We start from the raw sequence: 22,849 nt of genomic DNA on the forward strand, positions 1-22,849 counted from the left end.
GCAGCAGTAGATACCTAATACAGCTTTTTATTCTTGAATTTAAAAATTTTGATTCACTTTTAAACACTGGATTTTGGTTTTTCATTTTTCTTTTCCAGAAGAGTTAAGGGTTTGTTTTGACCTTTAAATCAAATGATTTAAAGGTCAATTAAAGATCAATTTAGCTGAGCATAAAATTCTTGGATCATATGTCCTTTCCTTTATAAATTTGTGGAGACACAGGGACTTGATAGCCCATTTTCTGGTACTGACTGGTTAACTAGTCCCTTTAGCACAGTTTTCCCACTTACCACAGAATAATTTGGTTTTCAAGTACTTAAAAAAAAAGTTTTAAAAAAATTTTTAGATTTATAGAAAATCTTCAAATATCATAGACAATTCCCATATACCCTGTATCCATTTCCCTCTGTTATCAATATCTCACATTACACTGAGTTGGAGGACTTAAATCTTTCCAAAATGAGAAGAGCAATTCTGACTAGAGATTAAATGTGGGTTTATCGCAATAGATAATTTTGGAAGTTCTCACCATGGATGAGACTGCCTAGGCAGTGAGTTTACAAAGAGAGTCTAGGGCAAAACCTTAAGGAAACCCAATGTTTATTCAAACAAACAAACAAACAAAAAACAAAACAAAACAAAAACAACGTTTAATGGCTAGATAGAGGAGAATGAGGCTAACAAGTAACTATAGAAAGAATAATGGCCAAAAATATAGGGAAAATCATGAAAGTGCAATGTTACAGAAGCCAGTGTAAGAGTGTTTTTAAAAGGAGTAGTTGGGTTTATCAAACACTATAGAAAGATCAAGAAAAATAAGTGTCCCTTACATATATGCTATAGAGGTCCCTCTTTCAATAGGAAAACAGAAAACTCTCGAACAATGTCCATATTACAGCTTTTTGAAAGAAGGGTGACATGCTGGGGAATTCTAATAAAGGTAGTGAAATATCTTCTAAAATTTCTAATTATAATGTTCAGTGAAATGTAAGGCAAAATTGCATTCATGGAAAGGAGTCAATACCCAAAGCTGTGACTTCGGGTTCTGCACTCACGTATAGTATATATGCCTTAATCTATGTTTTGGGGATATTTCAAAATGCATACTTCTCCTAGTCATAGTTGATTAGACCAAGGGTTGATTCTTGATATTACATGGCCCAGTCAGAGTCCTTTCTCAAGCCCAAATTAGAATTGGAAGTCTCCGGTCAACCAGAAATTCCAAGTAATCTGTGAAAAAAAGAAAGAGAATGGGATCTAACTGGAGAATTTATCAAGTCTCAGATACAAGCAGAGGTGTACATCTCTTGCCAAGAAGTAGTAACAGGGACTGGAGTCACATTTTCATAGGAAACAACTAGAAAACTGGATTAAATATCTTTTTAAAAACCTGTTTTTAAGACTTTGGACAACAGGCAACTTAGGACCATTAAGGTAAACAAAATGGGTAAAGTCTATGATGGCCTGGCTTTCTCCCTGGAGGCAACTGCAAGCTGTGAAACATGGAGAGCAGAATGCTGCTCTTCCTGAATCGACAGAGACCGGAGTTCAGGGAGACTGAGGCAGCCAGGAGTTGCAGGACAGAGTTATGTAGAAGAGGAGGTAAGCAGAAGAGGAGCTTCACAATTCCACAGAAGAGTTTGCTTAAGTCTTTGCTGAATACTAAGAAGTGTATGCACAGGGCAAACAGGCAGCAGGGGATTTCAGCTGAACACTTTCCAGAGCACACAGAGAAAAGATGTTCTTGAAATTCACTCAGGGAATTCAGTAGAAACCCCAGAAGAAGCATGTAGGACTAAACACTCCCCAGAGTAAAGGTTATTTTCAGCTCATCCAAACCATTGTTGAAAATGCCAGGGAAGGGACGCCTGGGTGGCTCAGTTGGTTAAGCAGCTGCCTTCGGCTCAGGTCATGATCCCAGGGTCCTGGGATCGAGTCCCACATCGGGCTCCTTGCTCGGCAGAGAGCCTGCTTCTCCTTCTGACTCTGCCTGCCTCTCTGTCTGCCTGTGCTCGCTCGCTCTCCCTCTGTCTCTGACAAATAAATAAAATCTTTAAAAAAAAAAAAAAAGAAAATGCCAGGGAAGCCACAAGTAAAATCTAAAGCCAGCATGATAGCAGGATACAAGGTCAGTGTGCAAAACTAATTTTCATGTATATATACCAGCAAGTAAACTATTATAAATTAAAAGTTTTAAATACCATTTAAACTAGTGTTAAAGCATGTATTATTTAGGGATAAACTTAACATAATATATCCAGGTGCCAGACCTAGATACTGAAAACTACAAAGGTTGTGAAAAATTAAAGGGGGGTTAAATAAATGGAGCGATATACCATGTTCATTCATCAGTATACTCAACATTAAGATGTCAATTCTTCCTAAATTCCTCTGTAGATTCAATGCCATTCTAATCAAATCCAAGCAAGCTTTTTTTGGTTAAAATGCAAAACACTGGGATGCTTGAGTGGCTCAGTGAATTAAGCATCTGCCTTCCACTCAGAAGATCGCTTCTCCCTCTGCCTGCTTCTCCCCCTACCTGTGTTCTCTCTCTCTCTCTCTCTCTCTCAACATATAAGTAAATAAAACCTTTAAAAAAATAAATAAAACTAAAAGCAAAAGACTGATAATACCACATCAGGAATGTGGAGCAACTGGAATGCACATTGTTGGTGGAAATACAAAGCGATACACCTAACATATTATTCTTGTACTTCTGTGTAACAAATTGTCATAAGCAGTGACTTAAAACACACACACCACTATTTTTAACTAATGGTTTCTACAGGTCAGAAGCCTGGGCATGGCTTAGGGAGGTCCTCGGCTTAAGGTTTCACAAGATTGCCATAAAGGTGTGGCCAGGGCTAGGTTCTCATTTGAGGCTTAAGATTCTTTTCCAACCTCCTCAGGTTTTTGGCAGAATTTATTTTTTGGCTGTAGCATTCATGGAAGCTGGATTTTTCAAAGACAGCAAGGTACAGAGTGACTCTAGAGTGAGTCTACCAGCCAGCAGAGATTCGTATATAAGATAATGTGTTGATGGGAATGACATACCCTCACATTTGCCACCTTCTGTTGGTTAGAAGCCAGTCACAGATCTTGCCCACATTCAAGGCACGGAGTTACAAAAAAGCATGAACACGAGGAAGAAGAAATCTTCTAAGGGGCTAACCTTAAAGCCTGTCTTCCACAGACAGACTGAAAAGGTCTGGAAGTTTCTTGGGGGATAAATCTGCACCATCCCATCACTCCCCACTTCTAATCCTAAGTCTTTACCCGAGAAAAATTAGTGCATACGTCCAGATAAAAATGTGTATGCGAATGTTCATGTAAAACTCATGTATAATCACCTCAAACTGGAAACAATCCAAATGTCTAGTTCCTGGCAGATGGAAAAACAAACTGTGGTGTATATACAATGGGACGTCTTTCAGTATTAACAGGGGAGAAGCCACTGACATACAACAACATGAATGAATCCCAAACATCTGTGCTAAGTAAATGAAGCCAGACACAAAAGATTACATTTTACTGATATGAAATGATAAGGAATTTTATGTAGAAAAAAGGAAGATACAGTATTTCACAGTAACAGAAAGCAGATTTATACTTGCCTGGTGCCAGGCATGAGGGATGGAGACTGACCAGAAAGGAGCACAAAGGAACATTTTGGGTAATAATGATATCATGTAGTGGTAGATTTCTGTAGGTGCATAATGTCAAATATTTATGACCAGAGCCTGGGATACCCTTTTCAACATCATATCCCACTCCGCCTGGGAGGAGGTAGTGCGTATAAAGGAATGAGGTGTCCGTTTCATTGTAGAGATTGAGGGTGATAATATGAGTTCAGATTGCACTCAAAAAAAGAAAAAAACCAACCTCAACATTCATATGTCTGACTATATGGAAATGGGAGTAAAGAAAATGAATGTGGGGTTTATTTCTGGATAGAAAAGCCCTAAAGGTAGACAAATGAGGGGATTGTAGTACATTTATTATGGCTGCTGTTAGAATTCAGATTGGTACAAGAGCAAAATAAAAACAGAGTTATCCTAGATCCAATGAAAGTTAAAAGAAGGTTAAGTGGAAAAGAAGTAGGCAAGCTGTAGGTATAGGAGAGAGAATGCTGTAGACGTACCATGGGTGATGACAGTGTTCAAAGTTTGTAGAAATGCAATTGAGATATTTAGAGTAAGGATGTTAAATGCAGAATCTTGGAAGATACATGAAGGGGAAATTGAAGCTGCTGACCTTTAAGTCAAGTAATTAAATATGTGAAAAAAGATTAAATGATAGACAAGAAAAGTATGCTATGGCAATGAAGATGGGGTGATCATGATGCAAACAGCTACAGTGGACTTCAACAGACATAGCACAGGATTGACACGGGACAACAACCTGAAGACAGGAGCTGTTTAGTCTTCTGGAAATATTCTTATCAAAACACCAATCTGTGTTCCAAAATATCAAAGTTCAGAAATTATCTTGGGAAATGAGACTCTGGGCTGCAACAATAGTACCTACACTAGGATTGAACCAGAGGTTAAATCAAGCCATCAGTTAGAATCCCTGCTTCCTGGGGCACCTGGGTGGCTCAGTGTCTTAAAGCCTCTGCCTTCAGCTCAGGTCATGATTCCAGGGTCTGGGATTCAAGGCCCGAACTGGCCTCTCTGCTCAGTGGGGAGTCGTCTTCCTCCTCCCTCTCTCTGCCTGCCTCTCAGCATACTTGTGATCTTTGTCTGTCAAATAAATAGATAAAAATCTTAAAAAAAAAAAAAGGGATCCTCGCTTCCTCACTAAAATGAGATCTATAACATCTTTGTAAATGTTTTTGCAATGAAATTTACCAAGATTATCTCCTTATTTTGCTTTTTAAGTATTTTTTAAAAGATTTTATTTATTTATTTGGCACAGAGAAAGATAGGAAGAGAGGGAACACAAGCAGGGGGAGTGTGAGAGGGAGGAGCAGGCTTCCCGCTAAGCAGGGAGCCCCACCCAGGGCTCCATCCCACAACCCTGAGATGATGACCTGAGCTGAGCGGAAGGCAGATGCTTAACGACTGAGTCACTCAGCCGCCCCACTTTTAAAGTTTAAATTAGGGGCCACTACAGCCAATATCATTTTGGCTGATTCTTGTATATAAGTAGTGATTTGAAAGATTCATTCGAACCGAATTTTCTCTGTCACTGGCCCTTCTATTAAACTGTTAATCGAATTAATTTATCAAGTTAATTTCAGTGAACCAGACATCATCCAAAGCCCTTATAATGAGGAAGCAGTAAAAGGAATTTTGAAATGTCAGGAAAAAGCAAAGTCAAGAGCTGAATATATTGAGGATCTCTATAATCATGATGTTGGGTTCATGCAAACCAAGCAGTTGTCTACTTTTTAATTTGAGGTAGAGAAGACCTAGATGTCTATGTGTAAGCTTCCCATCTTATGTATAACAAGACCATAATTCTCAATAAGCAGTTAAGCTCCCTGAGTTGATTAAAAATAGCTTTCCTCTGTGGAGACAGAACATTTTCTAGAAAAGAACAGTCTACCAAATGATCTTACTAAAGAATGGCATTTATCTAACTTTGGTGGACTTGCTTATATGGTAGGCAATGCTTGCTAAGAAGTCAAACAGGAAGGAAATGCTGCTATAGGTAAACTGCAACCCAAACCTAAAGGCTGTTAGTTATTGTAGGTGAGATCACAGAGAGGATAGATTGTTTCTCCATTACAAATAGAAATCTATAAGATAGTATTGATGATTTATTTTACTTTCCTATTGTAGATGTTTTTGTTGATGTTGTTATAAAAAGGATAGCATGATAATATCTACCATAAGCTGAACTGTCAAAATGTACACATGGAAACAGCCTAGCTACGTTATGGTAATCTACCCTTTGTGCAGATTATTTTTCTTCTGAATGAGTCTTTGGACAACAAATGTATAAACATACAACTATCAAATAAAAATATAAAAATCAGACATGTATAGATTGAAAACAGTGCTACTTCACATTCAAAACTCAATTCAAGTGCCTCAGGTCAAAAATTCATGCCTCAAGGGAGAGCATAAAGAAGCAGAGTATCCTGGTGAGAACTCCTGGCAGTTGGAAAACCGGGGCACCTGCTTAGAAGAAACAAACTTACCAGCTCCGGGGTTTTGTTACCTCATGGGAATGCCAACCTAGTAAGACACACTTCCTCATTTTCTTGGAAAGTCAAACCTGATTTTCATGTAAAATCTTGTAATGTTTCATCTTGGTAACTTATTTTAATTTTAAAACATTTACAGAACAAATTTTAGGTGGTTTTGTTTTGTTTTGTTTTGTTTTGTTTTTTGAGGGGAGAAGCTAGTGTTTGGCCCAGTTTTATATCTGGACCAATGGACTACCGATTGCACCAGATGGATTTACTGAATGAAGTTTAGTTGCATCTCTATGTTCATTCACTCTGTCTGGATTGATGACCTGCAGCCCAATCGGTTGGCTTCAAAAGAGAAACTCAGACTTCCAATGTAATTAGCAAATTTGCGAAACTTTATAAGAATTTACAGTTTTTAGCACGTGTGATCACAGAGCAAACAACTGAATGAATTGTGAGCCTGGAAATTGAATCCATCATTTAAACCAGTTAAGTGAGTTCCAGAAGCATAGGATTTTGTCACGGGGGATATCCCGCTTTGGTTTTCCATGGAACCTAGTTCACCGAATAAGCTACTCTTACTCAAATGCATACAAGATAAAGGTCTAAAGGGACCATGGCCTAGGGCAGTTCAGATTTGGTTTATAAATATCTTAAAGTTGTCAGAAATACCCCAGAGTTGTACAAGGGCCAGAGATTAAGAGATTCAATCCAAGAAAAGGAAAGAAAAACCCCACTAATGATACAAAGAATTGGACAAAGGATGACATTAATGATACCCACTTATATTTTGTTCTGACAGTTCTTTTGAGGGGTGTGTGTGTGTGTGTGTGAGTGTGATCTGTTTCTTTGAAACTAGAAATATCTTTCTGAAGGAAGGCTTGGTTTTTTCAACCAAAGCACAGCTAATGTAGCTTAAACAAGCAATAAATGTTATTGGTAAAAATGCATTTGAATTTTAATTAGAAAGTTGGAAAATTTTGAAGTTTAAAAGAAAAATCTGAATTTACCAACATGAAAATGTTATATTATTGATATTATGTTATATTATTGATTGGTTTTCTAATCTTAGCATTTCTTCCAGGGCTTTTTTTTTTTCTTTTAAGATTTTATTTATTTATTTGAGAGAGTGAGAGAGAGAGAGAGAACATGGGAAGGAGGGAGAAGGAGAAGCAGACTCCACTCTGAGCAGGCAGCTTGACATGACCATGACTCAGGTTGAAGTGAGATTCATAATGAACTGAACCACCTGTTTTGGGGGCCTTTCAATAAAGATTCTTATATTAAAAACAAAATCAAATAATAATTATTATTATCATTATCATTAGTAGCCACTGAAGTGTTTTATCTGAAACATGTTTCTATTAGGATTAAGGTACATGAAGAAATGTTTTTTAGAGAAAGATCTGAAACCAGATAATTAACTATGTGCTCTGATTTTTAAGGAATAATCTTTATATAGATAGAGAAGCTTAATAAAAGGCAACAGATGCTGATTAACCTAAATGTTGTTTCTTAGAAGTTTTAAATTTAGGATTCTTTAATTAGAAACTAAGAAACTACCAGTTCACCTTCTGAATAATATGTTCTAAAGTCAATAGGAGAAAAAGAATTACATGATTACTAAGTAGATGTCCTATTGGCTATCCATTAATTTTTATTCTGTATTTTGGAACAGATGTAAATATAATAATCAATAAATTAAATGAAAGAAGTGGTTAATAAATAAATAATGGAAATTCATGGCTTCTAAAATTTTACCAACTTTTTTCTAGGGGCAATCACATGGTTTCGCAAGTCAATTGTGAAACTTAAGGGAACTTTAAGGAGACATTAATTAGAATTAATATACACACATAATAGCCATTATGGAAAATACATGTGGATATTGATAAATGTACATTTATGAGGATTACTCTCATGGAAAGCCAATAAGCAACCATGAAAGAAAGGAAATTATTTGAAATCATGAATGCTGAAATTAGGCAACAAGAAATTACCGCGAAGAAATCTCTTTCTTTCTAAATGCCTCCTAGGAAAACAATGTCCAGTAATTAGATCCAGTCTTCTTCCCCACTCTGGCTTTCTTGAGGTCTGACTGATATACAAAATACTACCCATATTTCATATGTAGAATTTTATGTGTTCAGACACATATGTACACTTGTGATACCATCACCACAATCAAGGAAATAAACATTGGATCTAGTCTTTGTAGCACTTATGATAAATGTAGCCAGCTTTGTAGAAATGCTTAAGTTTGCTTTAAATTATTTTTATTTCTTAAAAGTACTGGAAAATTTATTACATTATGTGAAGGGGACCAGAGTGACCGTGGAGTGAAGATGTGAGAACTATTAGGAAAATATTGGAAGTGATAAGTACTTTCTAGTCAGTGGTAACCGCAATGAGGATCATTGCCCTCATAATTTTGAAGTTTACAAAGTATATTCCTGAAAACAAAGAGAAAAACAAAAAGCAAACAAAAATACCTATCAGATGCATTCCAGCATTTTTAGCCATCTCCATTCTTATTTAAAAAAAAAAAAAGCGGAGAATTTCTTGACAATGTAAAGCATTTCATGCCAGACATGCATTGTATCATTTAAATATTATGAATCCTGTCAATGTCTGTAATCGGTTCTCATATACATACGTGAGGATTCACATCTTTTCATGATTAGGACACTAACATATTAGCACACATTTCAGAAAACATTATTGCATTTGGGCTCCAAAAGTGAAAATCCTTGGAATTTAAAACTGCATATGCCAGAATCATCTTGGCCAAAAGATTCACAATACCTATTTCTAATAAAAAAATAATCTCCAATTCAAATAAAGCAGATACATATCAGTATTAAGAAAGCAATGAGCTCTACCTAATGTTGGAGATCTTCCATTGAACTTCACTTCCTAGTAAGATATTACCACCAAAGGATCCCTACATGAAAGACTTAATAAAGGGCCACATATGGCCCTGGGTTTGATTATTAGTGTACTGAATTCTGTTTTTATTATAATTGTTTCTTCTTTACTCTTCTATGCTTAAGGGATCTGCTCATATAAATGACTACAGGATAAATAAAGCTGACAAACACAAGTGACTGTATCTTTTGGCATTAAGATAATTATAGATCATTACACGGTAGGAATAGTCAATAGCCCTAAAGTAATATGATTAAATAAAGCACTTTAAAACTGTAATTCACCTAGCCTTTTTAATATTTTACTATTTCTTCTTTGTTGCTCTAAAGCTATGAATTTTAAGATTTATTTGTCACTACTCTCTATATTTTCTGCTGTACACAGTATTTGTGGGCTATGGCAACCAATCCCCTTGGGCTTTCTTTTGCTTTAATTTGCATAAACACAGGCATCATATGAATATTCAGTGAGTGGCTTTGCATTAAGTAAGTGCCCTTAATCAGCTTTTCAGTTCAGTTTTATTGGTTGCACGCACAGTCAGTTATTTCATCCAGAAAATCTGAAGGCCCTACAAACTAACCAGGTAAGGATTGTAATTCCTTGATGCATTTAATGAAAGAATATTATCATTTGATTACATAGGTTCTGGAGAATGCTAAAAGCATGGTGGTTTTTTTTTTTTCCCTGTGTTTTTTTTCTTCCCTTGGTGGTCAGGTGGGTGCATGATTCTCTAATTTGCATAAACATCAGATCTATGAATAATTCATCAGGGTTATTTTAAACACTAGGCTTCTACTTTGGATGGCACCAGGGTACCGCCATTTGATTGGCTGAATGCTGTTTTCATCACCAGCAGAATTCCTATAACATGAAAGCACCTAAAGGAGCTGAATTGAATATACAGTATTTGTTTTTTGAAAAAATGTCTGTTCTCTTTTCAAAGCAAATTGGGCTGCTTTTCCCCCTCCCTAACATTAGAACTTCTAGCTTTTCATGATAAATACATTACAAGCTCAAATGTGGCTACCGTTTGTAGACTTGACCGGTGTCTATGATTTCTGCAGAATGGGGTAGCAGCTGTATTCTTCTGAACATGCATAAACATGAGCGACATCTAAATAAGAAACTGTCACATGCATATGGAGCCCCGAACAGCTCCATTGCTAGGATCCATCTATTTCTCTTTATCAGAATATTCTCTCAATAGATAACTTTGAGACTGTTTCAACTATTTTAAAATGCCATGGACAATTATGGTACTATACATGCACATAATAAGCATATATGATCTGACAAATTATGTCTTGTGCAATATGTAATTTATAGTTTCTTCTCAGCCCACCTACAGATTTTTAAATCTGGGAGTTCTTTGCAGTACAATAGCGACAAGGAAAAGTGTTCCTCAAGAATGACCAACTAATTAATTTAGATATTAGGGTGTAATTCGCTCCCACAATTTACTAAAAATAGATTATACCTTTCTTTATACTTGTGGAGATGAGGAATATGGAGGTTTACACCATCCTTTGTTAGTCACTTGAACATTAGCCATTTGCATTTCTGGTCTCAGAGTCCTCACTGACAAGATTCTCATTGTAAACATCTGTGATCTTGAAACATTACAAAAACATGGGATTGGAGAATGGTGTAAATTGAATTTAGTCTTTGGCACATTCCATTTTTGTTTCCCTACTCCACAGAGGAGTATATCACAAATAAGATGTTGAACAATTACTGTTATGAAAGGTACTCTGAATGATATGTATAATCAGCCTGTGTAATCAACTATAAAATACTCCATGTTCAGTGTACTTGCTATACATTATCTGGATAAAAATACCAAAGGCATCTTTAACAGTGAATAAAAAGGCTGAAAATTTCTCAGTATTTCATAGGTTTTCCATACAAAATTTTTAGTTTACTCTATTATGCTGTAACATTTTTCAGACTTTTTGTAAAAACATTCATATGTGAACTTCATATGATGCTGAAATTAAAGAAAAATAAAATCCTTTTGATTTTATTTTCTAGGTCTCTATATACCTAATGATAGTGTTGGACTAGTTTCCATTTTCCTTTCTTTGAATTATTTATAATTAGGTGAGGGTCTATTTCTATTTTTCTTTCTTTCTTTCATTTGCTGTATCTTTGGAATCTATATAGGAAAGAAATATTTTTGAAACAATATTTCTTCACTCAGAACCAACTATCATAAACACATTTGACATGTTTATTATTTTATCTGTTGACAAAACACTTTATAAAAAATATGGAAAAAGGAATTCAAAACAAAAAATTGCTTAAAATGAGATAAAATTGCAAATTTTTCTCAGAATTCCATGGACTCATATGAGCAATTGTGTTTTACATTTAATTATAAATAGTAATATAAATCTCACATCTGCAGTATGCTATGTTTAATTAAGTCTTGCAGGATTCAGTATGGATGCTGTTTATTTAATTATCAGCCATTAAATGTTTACAGCTATAATAAACACCAAGCAATCTTTACCATACTATATAGAGATTACAGATTTGAAACTATTTAACCGAAGACTCTTACTCAGGTGATGCTCATCTTATTGAATACTTATCGTATGAAATCAGCTAAACTTACATTTCTTTAATATACAGTCCTTTCATTTGTTTCAAAATAATGCAAATTATTTTCTGAACAAAAAATAAATAGTTATAATTTCAGAAGAGATCTTGTCTTTCTTTAGATCTATGATAGCATATTTATGATTCTATTTTAGGTACACATAATTTTGAAAATGAAAAATTCTCATTTAACTCTTTTTGATGAAGCTATTGTGAAACCACTTTAATGTGATAAATGAGTTCCTTTGTGCTTTTGCCATCTGTATTATTTGCAAGAATCATTGAAGCTCTTTTAAAGAAAACATATTTTAAATGAAGTTGGAAACAACAAAGATAGTAAATGACCACAGAATTTACCTTTCATTTTAGTAAGAGATTCTTCCTAGAAGGGCAGGAGTCATCTTGTATTGCCTTGTGTAAAGAAAACAAAGCATTTGTTTAGATTTTGGAAAGAAATCATCACATAAATAGAATTAAAATTATAATGCATTGCATTCCTAAGGAAGAAAAATAATTTGCATCTTGCAAATAGTTTTATTTCATATAATGCTTATTTTATTTTTAGGCATTTAAGAAGAAAAGCAGTTGAGCATAATATACAAGTTTATGCTGTCATTTTAAAAGATATTTTTCTTTAAAAAAAAGATTTTTTAAACATCTAATCACCCTGTGTTTAATGAACAAAAAACATATATTCAGAAACCATGATCTGTAATATTTGCATTCTCATTTTAATCTTCTCATTAAAATGGTCAGAAAATGGTCCAAAAATTGTTGGTGAGTGATTTAAACAATTAAAGCTGTATGTTTATCATTGCTAAATCAATTGATTGTTAAGGTAAATTGTAACCAACAAGTGCTTTGACCTATATAAAATGAAACGTGGATTGATCTATATGAGGTGAAGCCTTACACCTGAGGAACACTTGTCTATACAGAAGTTTGGGAACCAAATATCACCTTAAGGCAAGAGATATTGATTACCTTATCTGGATTCCCTAGCATGATCATGCATCCTTAAAAATGACTGAATGTTCTCAATGAAGCTAGGACATCCTTTAGAAATTCTTTATCTAAAATTGATGGTGCAAGTCCATGATATGACCCATATACAAATCTCTCCACGCAGTGTTACTCATCTCTCAGGAACTCACTCAATCATTCCAAGTCGAAAATATACCTGAAATTTTCATTTTCCTGAACTAATCCTGTTGAAATCTAGATAGACAAAGTCTTTTTAGTAAAACTGTGTGTGAGTTAGCCAATTAAGTTTTTTAGTATAGTGGAGGACAAGGAGGAGGAGAAGAGATGGAGGCTTGGCTTACTTTTAAGTTCTCTTCTTCTGATTGGAGTTCCCCTCAGCTACTCTGGTTGCTTGATTCTCTTAATTAAAATTTATACAATCGATAATTTAATGGGTGGGTTTTGTAAATTATTGGGTAATGAATCTGTACAGTCATTCTTACATTATGATCCTTATCATATTTAGGCTGCCAGCCAATATCAGCAAAAATTCTATAGGCTTAGGTAGTATATATTTTTATTACATTTTAAGTTCAAAACTTGTTTGCAATTTTCTAAGGACCGCCAACCCAGTAGCATTCTGAACTCAGTGATAAGGAGAGCAAAAATTATTTGTAATTAAAATTTTATTTTAGAGTTTAATTATTTTGGAGGGAATTAAAACATTTTCAGCTTTCTGCCATATGATTTATGGAGGACATATATGATATACAGAGAATCTACCTGGGATGAGTACTTAAAATAGAAAGATCTTTAAGAAGAAATTTTAATAAGGGAGCCCCTTTTAGGATTACCATTGTTCTCTTCATTTGTTAGCATGGTTACATGTATAAATTTCTTATGGTGACTTGAAAAAATCACAAATACTAGTTAGTATCATATGCAGTGTTCTTCCACTTCTAATTTTAAGTGAAAGCAGTTAAAAAATTGGGTGTTACATTTTTTGTCAAGTTTTAGCATCAAAATTATGTTAGCCTTATAAAATGTGTTGAGCAGATTTCCTCTTTTCTCTGACACAGGTTCTATATGAATTATCTATTTCTTTGAGTTTTGTATAAATTGCCTATAAATCTATCTGGGCCACGCATCTTTTGAGGGGAATTTTTTCTTTCTGATTCAGTTTCTGAAGTGGTAGTGATCAATTGGGTTATTTCTTATTGCATATATTTTAATCATTTATATTTTTTCTAGGAAAAGGTTCTTCTCATTTAAGTTTCAATTTCATTTTTTTCATTGTATTTTCTTATGATTTATAAAATGTCTACTATATGTATAATATGTCCCTTTTTTAATTTTGTGTTTTATCTATTTGTGATATTCTATTTTTTCCCTTGGTAATTCTTGCAAGAGGTTGTTCGATTATCAATACTTTCAAGAACCAGTTTTGGGTCATCTATATTGTTTCTTTGTTCTTTATTTTTATTCATTTCTGGTTTTTTTTTTAAAGCTTTGTGGTCTCAAATTCCTTAGAGATGATCTCAGAGCTTTGTCCTAGCTCTAAAACTCTGTCATTCTATAAAAAGTTATCCTGTTTTCAGAAGCCAAATGGAATACTCCCATAAGCATGAAATGAAGTAGGATGTTAGTTATTAATTTGGTGAACTTATTTTTTATGCAGAAACCTTTTGTTCTGAGTAATCACAACCAGACCATTTCATAAGGTTATGAGTAGACTTTAGCTTTGGAGGAAATCTAGCTGGAAAGATTCCTATTCTGCTATCCTGAGGATAACATGATTTTTTTAGTGACTTTTTAAAAGTGTCTCCTTTTGACAGAGCTCAAATAGTCTATGGAGTAGTACTTGAAATACATTGTGCTCATGATTAAATACAATTGCATTAATTGCTTAGAATATGTTTGTGAAAAGTTCAGAACACAACACATGATTGCTTTAGACTCATTAGAAGGTTGCTAATCTACTTGGGATTTTTTTTTTTTTTTTACTTTCTCCATTTTGCAAGTGGACCACTAATATAAAATTATCTCAAAATCAGGCAAAATTAATGAAAAAGTGCATCAGTATTCTAGTCTGTCTGTTTGGATAGGATTTTCTTAGGAAAATCTGATTCATGCCTTTGGTATTTCAACATTAAGTCAAGTTAAATTCTCAAGTTAATAGACACACACAAAAATCACAGACTGAATTCTTATCTGTATGAAGAGTTGGTTCTTGTGTGATTGTTTAGTTGTCTGTTTGTAAATTCTCCTAGAATGACCTGAATATGCCTATCAGCTGTCATTCTTCCCTCTGAGCATGGTAACACGATGAATCATTTGGCCTAAACAAACACCAATTGAAGCTGCCCATTGGAAGTGTTTGAAATTCTATACAAATACAAAATCCAAAAAGAAAACAAGAACTTTTTGGAGAAAATATTTTAGCAAAATGATCAACTGTCTTGTGGAATATAGTAATCTCAATTGAGAGCTGTAACATTAGAATTTCGTCATCAGTTAGAAGCCCCTTGTACTTTTTTCATTCATAGCATATGGATTTGACCTACTTTAGTTAATAAAGCCTCTGATTAATTTATCTGCTTTAAAAATATAGGTAAATTTGGGAAGAAAACAGTTATTTAAATGTTAGTGCTATATATAAGTGATCAAACATGTAGAAAATAATTTTCTTTTAAATACAAATCATACATTACCTAGTTACATTTTAGTCATGATTATTTTTATTCCAATGTGGTCAATTTTACATTTGCTTCTTAACATGATTTCAAGAGCAATATTCTACTTATTTCAAGGTCTGTAAATTGTTTAGTTCAATATCTAGTTCCCAGATACTTGTATCAAAATATGTCTGAGCTTGCACCTATATTTTCACATTAAATTAGACCATTAAACCTAACTTCAAATACCCGACTCAGTGATTCTTTTTCTCTAATACTATCCAAATTCCTTTGCCACCAATTTTGAAGTCTTCTGGTCACAGTGAGAAGAATTTTGCCTACCAACAGACTATTTTAATAAGTCACATAAAGTACCCTGGAGAGAATTTGATTTCACATAGAACAGAGAATAAAGTCTCAATAGTGGTTGTTTCTTGATATCTCTGAGACAATAAATGATGTTTTAAAAGTAGTAATATCAAGATTTTGAGGGGTTTTAATTCTAATTAACTTACAATACCTTTGTGCAACCTGATAGGATTTTTACCTGATGGTAAATTTGTATGACATAACAGAACAAGCTGGGAATAGATTCAAATCCCCTAACAGATCTTGCAATTATATTAGGACTCTCTTGCAAAAGAGTTATCATTCTCTCACATGTACAATGGAGTATTATATTACCAGTATTTATAATTTATAAATCAAACATTGAACATCTTCTCTTCTTCTGCTCCTTCTGAGAAATAAATGATAACTTTCTCTAAGTGCTGAGCCTCACATGATGCAATCTGTTAAAAGGCAGTGCAATAAAAACAACAACATTGCTCGGGAACACTTTCCTCTTTATGTCAAAAATTGTAGCCTTTTCTCTTTATATCATCAGAAATAGAGAAGAATCTCCTTCTTCTGTTATTGTCCATCCACTATGCTAGTCTTTGATTACTTTGATTACATGATTACAATAAAGTTCATTGAAGCTGATGGTAATATGTCAAGCAATAGATGTAAGTATGAGAAATATGAAGTCATAGCAGGCGATGATTTTTTAAAAAATCAAAATATCCTTTTCATGTAAATGCCTGGGGACAGAGAGGTAGAGAGAGAAAGAAAATTGCAGTAACTACATGCAAAGAATGAAGTGGACCCCTATCTTACAAAATGTAACTCAAACAGATTAAAAGCCTACATTTAAGACCAAAACCATAAAACTCCTAGAAGAAAACAAGGGAATAAAGTTTCAGGAGGTTGGATTTAGCAAAGATTTCATGGCTGTGACACCAAAAGCACAGGTAACAAAGAAAAAATAAACAACACTACATCAAACTTAAAAACTCCTGCACATCAAAGGACACAATCAGCCAAATTGAAAAAGCAACCTATGGAATGTGAGATAATATTTGCAATCATATACCTTATAAGGATATACAACTCAACAAATATGAAAGCTGTAGTTTGCAATATACTACATCTAGAACCCAGAGGAGGTGAATTAGACAGAAGAAATAGTCATTCTAATTAATCAATTAGGTAATATGACACGTTGGTTTGGATTGTCAAGACTATCCACTTAAGTTTCCTTTTTTCCCTTAATGATTAGAGGTCCCAAGTTGTCTCCAGTCTCTTCATTGTATTTTGTGTGAAACCCATCACAGAACGGGAAATTTTGGGACCTCCAACAACGGCAGTACACACCTTTCCAAGTCCTCCATGTCAAAAGCAGGTACTCTCTTGGGGCTGTCTTTCTGGATGTGAAGGTTTTTACCATAGATTTGTCCTGATGATCTTTAACATAAAATCTTTTGTAGGCTACATAATGAATCGTAGTTATCTCAACAGCAATGGTAGCAGCCACAGTGTATTCAACTCGTACCTTGAAGTCAGACTCACGGCGCCATTGCTTGCAAGGCATGTGCACAGGACACTAGGCACAAACAGGCTTTCAAGGAGGGCCTGAGTAAAGATGAGAGAAACATCATACGTGCCCGAACTCCAGACCACTAAGGTGCAGGGACCGAGGTGGATACTAAGCATGTGTGTGTGCTTCTGATATTTTTAATATCTAGTTATCAATCTGTCTTTATCCACACACCCATCCATCCAACTCTCCATTCGTTCATCTACATATATATACTTTACCTCCTTCCTTTCCTTCCTTCTACCCCACAGATCTGTGGGTGATTACCTTAGCCATATGTTCCCAAATATTTTAATTCTCTAAGAACTTAAAGAATACAGAAAGAAGAGGGTTTTTTTTTTTTTAAGATTTTATTTATTTATTTGACAGCGATCACAAGTAGGCAGAGGGAGGAGGAAGCAGGCTTCCTGTTGAGCAGAGAGCCCGATGTAGGGCTCGATTCCAGGACCCTGGGATCATGACCTGAGCCAAAGGCAGAGGCTTTAACCACTGAGCCACCCAGGCGCCCCTGAAAGAAGAGTTATTAAGAATTTTTAGGAATTCCCATAATATCGACAAGACTATGGATACACCTTGTGCTTTTATTAACTACCTATAAAATCCCCCAAATAAAAAAGCAACAGGAAATGTGACTCAACTTTTCTTAAACTAAGTGACAAAAGGAAGCTGCACTGTGATTCACTTACTCCCTTACTATTAACAACTATTGTGTTTGCTGTTCTTCACACTAGTTGCTGTGTCAGGACAACTGCATACTTTGCACAGTGTTCTCTAGCAAATGTTTTGAAATTTACCCTCCAGAGACCATCTGCTATAAATGGGCTTCAGTGGAGTTAATGAATATTTTATTACTCTCTCGCCTTTTTTTTTTGGTTTAAAATGGGAAACATGGGTTAAGTGTGAAGTGTCAAATTAACAATAATGTTTCATTGAACCACTCATTTTCTGAGAAAGTTTTGTTCAGTATATGTGTATATTTCATGTAACCAGTTTATCCATGTGAATATATACCAGGGAAAACATAAGTGACTCAGTATGAAGTGTCGAATACTTTCTAGGCATAATTTCTGGCACTATAAACACATCACTTTTGATTGACTTGAAATAAGGCAGTCATTGACTGGTTCAATGAATCTGATAGGTCATATGTTCTCTTGAAAATCAAATGGCTTGAGAAAATTTTCTGCAGTAAGATTATTCACCTCACACCATTTTTTCTATTGTCACTGTTTGATCATCTTTTGCTTTGTAGCCATGTAAAACAGTGCTGAACTTCTCAAGTCATTCATTATTTGCCTATCAGAGAATTACTATGAGTTCTGGGTCAAATTTGGGGCATTAGCTTTCAAAATTCCTTCTTTCTAAAACAAAGAACCATTAATTAAATAATGTTACATGACATCACATTTTTGTATTCCAGCAACTGCACATGTGTTTTCTGTGGTTTTAAAAACAGATGAGCTGAAATATTATGTGAGATTTAATGACTTCATGTCACAAGATACAATTAAAAATATCTACTGAAGATCTACTGTGTGCCTGATATAATGTCGTGATTTTCAGATGTATCGTCTCATTTTATCCCCACATTGATTTATGAGAATGGATATCATCTACACTTTATAGCTGAGGAAGTTCAAATTCAGAAAGGGCAAGCAGTTTATCCAAGGTCACCCACTTTTAAGTTGAAGTTTCTTTTAGTCTAATGCAAAAACCTAGGTTTTCTGTTTTATCATGTGGACTCCAGGCTAATATTGATAGTTCTTCATAACATGAATAGAGTTACTTTTATAATAAAATTTTTAAAAACTCACTTTGCTTGGGGCACCTGGGTGGCTCAGTGGGTTTAAGCCCCTGCCTTCGGCTCAGGTCATGATCCCAGGGTCCTGGGATCGAGCCTCGCATCGGGCTCTCTGCTCAGCGGGGAGCCTGCTTCCTCCTCTCTCTCTCTCTGCCTGCTTGTGATCTCTGTCTGTCAGATAAATAAAATCTTTAAAAAAATAAATAAAAAATAAAAAATAAATAAAAACTCACTTTGCTTTTTCAAAGGAAAAGTAAAAAGGAAGAGAAACTTAAGTGCTCTTATTATGTGGTAAACATTATGCAAGATATTGTCAAATACTTTCAACTGAATCTTTAAAATAAAAATTAGATTATTTCTATAGTAAGTATGATAGGTATGGTTGGAATTCTTAATTCTAGACTTCATTTCTAGTTAACATAATCCATGCTTTTCTTAATTAGGTGGATAATTTATTTTTTAACCTTAGATAAACATTATAGATAATGCACGTTTTGCTTTTAGATATCAAGGAGTGAACCACTTTTTTGCTGATTTTATTTATTTGCTTACCAAATATTCACCAAGTGTATATAATAGGCCAGGTAGCCTTCTAGGCGTTCAAGTTGTAGATAAAAATATCCATCACTGTAGAACTTACATCCTACTGAATTTTATCTCTAGAACTCACTCATATACTACATGGAAAAATATTAGTTATAGACAATATGCCTTTTGATAATGTTTGTCTACCATTGGTTTAATTTAAGAGGTCAGAATCATCAAAACATCAAACCTAAGTTGTATCTTAATTTGCCAGTTGGTAAAACCATTTCTTGCTTTTTTTCTAACCTCAAGAGAATGAGTAGAAAATGTGCTCACATGTGTACCTGAAACAAACTTTCTTTCCATCAACAAATAACATCAGTAGCACATTCTGAAATCAAGTAGGTAGCAATTTACTGAGCTTCTTTTATTTTTTTTTTCCCCCCACAGTCATCTCTCTTGCAGTCCTTTGCTTTCTTATCCTGTGCCTAAGGCCTAAGACACCTACTTTATATCTCATCCCTTCTTAAATTCATTCTTTTTTTTTTTTAAAGATTTTATTTATTTATTTGACAGAGAGAGATTACAAGTAGGCAGAGAGGCAGGCAGAGAGAGAGAGGAGGAAGCAGGCTCCCTGCTAAGCAGAGAGCCCAATGCGGGACTCGATCCCAGGACCCTGAGATCATGACCTGAGCCGAAGGCAGTGGCTTAACCCACTGAGCCACCCAGGCGCCCACATTCATTCTTTATTACCACTCCTAGTGACATTTCTGTTTCTCCACATTTTCTTCCATATGAAATGCATAAAAAGTTTCAAAGTTGTTACGTGTGTGAAGAAACCTAGTTTCTGTGGTTACAACACTCTCATATAATAAGGTGATGTTGAGCATATATGTTGAGCCATTACAAATTTCATTCAGTCCTTAAAACTTATCATTATGTGTATATAACAGCTGTCTTCATTCTCTGACTACTTGAACAGTTTAAAAAGAGAGAAAGGGTGTTGAGTTTCAGAAGTTCTTTCTAGATCTTAGATATTAGCCCTTTATCTGTAGTGTTATTTACAAATATCTTCTCCCATTCCGTGGGTTGCCTCTTTGTTTTGTTGACTGTTTCCTTTGCTGTACAGAAGCTTTTTATCTTGATAAAGTCCCAAAAGATCACTTTCTCTTTTGTTTCCCTTGCCTTTGGAGATGTGTCTTGAAAGAAGTTGCTGTGGTCGATGTCGAAGAGGTTACTGCCATGTTCTCCTCTAGGATTTTGGTGGATTCCTATCTCACATTGAGGTCTTTCACCCATTTTGAGTTTATCTTTGTGTATGGTGTAAGAGAGTGGTCGAGTTTCATTCTTCTGTACATAGCTGTCCAATTTTCCCAGCACCATTTATTGAAGTGACTGTCTTTTTTCCACTAGATATTTTTTCCTGCTTTGTCAAAGATTATTTGACCATAGAGTTAAGGGCTCATTAATTGATTAATGGGCTCTCTATTCTGTTCCATCGGTCTATGTGTCTGTTTTTGTGCCAGTACCATGCTGTTTTGGTGATCACGGCTTTGTAATATGGCTTGAAATCAGGCAACGTGATGCCCCCAGCTTTGTTTTCCTTTTTCAACATTTCCTTCCTTGGTGATTCCGGGTCTTTTCTGTTTCCATGCAAATTTTAGGATTGTTTGTTCCAGCACTTTGAAAAATGCTGATGGTATTTTGATTGGGAGGGTGTTGAAAATATAGATTGCTCTGGGCAACATAGACATTTTAACAATGTTTATTCTTCCCATCCATGAGCATGGGAAGTTTTTCCATCTTCTTTGTATCTTCTTCAATTTTTTTCATGAGTGTTCTGTAGTTCCTTGCATACAGATCCTTTACCTCTTTGGTTAGATTTATTCCAAGGTATCTTATGGTTGTTGGTGCTATTGTAAATGGAACTGATTCTCAAATTTCCCTTCCTACAGTTTCTTTGTTAGTGTATAAGAAAGCAACTGACTTCTGTACATTGACTTTGTATCCTGCCACATTACTGAATTGCTATATGAGTTCTAGTAATTTTCAGGTGGAGACTTTAGAGTTTTTCACATAAAGTATCATGTCATCTGCAAATAGAGAGAGCTTGACTTCTTCTCTGCCAGTCTGAATACTTTTTATTTCTTTTTGTTGATAATATGGGCAGAGGACAAGAGTAGATACTTATCCAGTGAAGACACACAAATGGCTAGCAGACACATGAAAAAATATTCATCATTAGACATCAGGGAAATTAAAATCAAAACCACATTGAGATACCATCTTACACCTGTTAGAATGGCAAAAATTAACAAGGCAAGAAACAGTAAATGTTGGAGAGGATGTGGGGAAAGGGGAACCCTCTTATACTGTTGGTGGGAATGCAAGTTGATATAGCCATTTTGGAGAACAGTGTGGAGGTTCCTCAAAAAATTAAAAATACAGCTACCCTATGACATGGCGATTATATTACTGGGTATTTACCCCAAAGATACAGAGGTAGTGAATAGAAGGGCCATATGTACCCCAATGTTCATACCAGCTAACATCCACAATAGCCAAACTGTGGAAAGAGCCGAGATGCCCTTCAACAAATGAATGGATATAGAAGATGTGGTCCATATATACAATGGAATATTACTTAGCCATCAGAAAGGATGAATACCCAATTTTTGCATCAACATGGATGGGACTGCAGGAGATTATGCTGAATGAAATAAGTCAAGCAGAAATAGTCAATTATCATATATTTTCACTGTGGAACATAAGAAATAACATGGAGGACGTCAGGAGAAGGAAAGGAAAAGTGAAGGTGGGGGGAATCAGAGCAGGAGATGAACCACGAGAAGCTGTGGACTCTGAGAAACAAACTGAGGGTTTTAGAGGAGAGGGGCTTGGGGGCATGGATGAGCCTGGTGGTAGGTATTAAGGAGGACATGTATTGCATGGAGCACTGGGTGTTACATGTAAACAATGAATCTTGGAACACATCAAAAACTAATGATGTATTGTATGGTGACTAACATAACACACACACACACACACACTCACAAAGATAGAAAGACACAGAAAATTAGGGGTGATTTCTCCACAAAGTACAAATACTATACCCATCCTAGTCAAAAGCAGACAGTTCAAAAACAACAACAAAAAAATGATAATTTCAAAGAAAGCTATTTACATGCTCTTTCCTTAACCTAAACACAGATGAACATGAAAATAGGAAAACCACTGTTAGGTAAAAACCCAACTACATTTAACCTTTGCTGCTAATAGGTAATTGACATGGAAAG

At 35.0% G+C, this 22,849-nt stretch overlaps 1 long non-coding RNA gene across 1 annotated transcript in view; it reads right to left on the reverse strand.

The window, feature by feature from the left end:
• Positions 1-649: 649 nt before the first annotated feature.
• Positions 650-22,849, reverse strand: part of LOC132027974 (uncharacterized) — a 52,051-nt gene continuing 29,851 nt past the window's right edge. The window contains exons 5-6 of the long non-coding RNA XR_009407284.1: positions 12,029-12,082; positions 650-1,230 (exon numbers count right to left, since the gene is read on the reverse strand). This is a non-coding gene — a long non-coding RNA (uncharacterized LOC132027974). The remainder of the gene's footprint in view (positions 1,231-12,028; positions 12,083-22,849) is intronic.

Source organism: Mustela nigripes, chromosome 12 (genome assembly GCF_022355385.1).
Source record: "Mustela nigripes isolate SB6536 chromosome 12, MUSNIG.SB6536, whole genome shotgun sequence".
NCBI lineage: Eukaryota > Metazoa > Chordata > Mammalia > Carnivora > Mustelidae > Mustela > Mustela nigripes.